This window comes from Crocodylus porosus, unplaced genomic scaffold (genome assembly GCF_001723895.1).
Source record: "Crocodylus porosus isolate Cpor-Errol unplaced genomic scaffold, CroPor_comp1, whole genome shotgun sequence".
Classification (NCBI taxonomy): domain Eukaryota; kingdom Metazoa; phylum Chordata; order Crocodylia; family Crocodylidae; genus Crocodylus; species Crocodylus porosus.
Window position 1 is genome coordinate 50,778,198 of NW_017728931.1, and position 802 is coordinate 50,778,999.

The following is an 802-nucleotide window of genomic DNA, read 5'->3' on the forward strand; positions in this document are numbered from 1 at the left end:
TCTCCACACCTGATGGGAAATTATCTGATTTTCAGCTCCCACATCTATTTATAAAGCAAGCTGAACCATGTCAGGTGTGGTTTAGTGAGATGTGGAAAGAATGACCACCTTTGGGGAATTAAAGGCAGTCTACATTTTGACTGTGGACAAACTGGGCACATGCATATGTGGTATTAATGCACCTGAATAAGCTTTGGCAGGCTGGCACAGTTCACACTAGAGTCAGCTCCACCCAGATGCTGCATCTTCGTGTGCACCCAGGACTGCAGCAGTTTGAGCCAGGATAGTCCCAGGTGCATGTGAAGACTCTGTGCCTAGGAGCAGCTGACCTAGAGCTAAGGGCCTTGGGGGCAGGCCTGGTTGGTGAACTCAGACTGGTGGGGTGGGTGGAATGGCACATGGGAATGGCACATGGGAATGGGGGAGGAGAGGGAGTTGACTCTGTTAATTAGTTAATTAGCTCCGCAATAAAGCATCACAGGCTACACATGCACCCATATTAGGGCACAAGCAGGAAGAACTCACCCTGCTGCTAGCTGACACCAGCCCAGACATAGTGGGGATCACTGAAACATGGTGGGACTCAACGCATGACTGGGCGGTGAATGTCGAGGGCTATAGGCTGTACAGGAGGGACAGGATAGGAAGGAGAGGTGGGGGAGTGGCATTCTATATCAAGGAGGAATACACATCCTCATCAGTTAGCAAGGAGTCAGAGGAAGGGCACTCTGAAGTGCTTTGGGTTAAAGTACAAGGCAGTCGAAGGGAAAGAGACTTAACGGGGGGTCTACTACAGACCTCC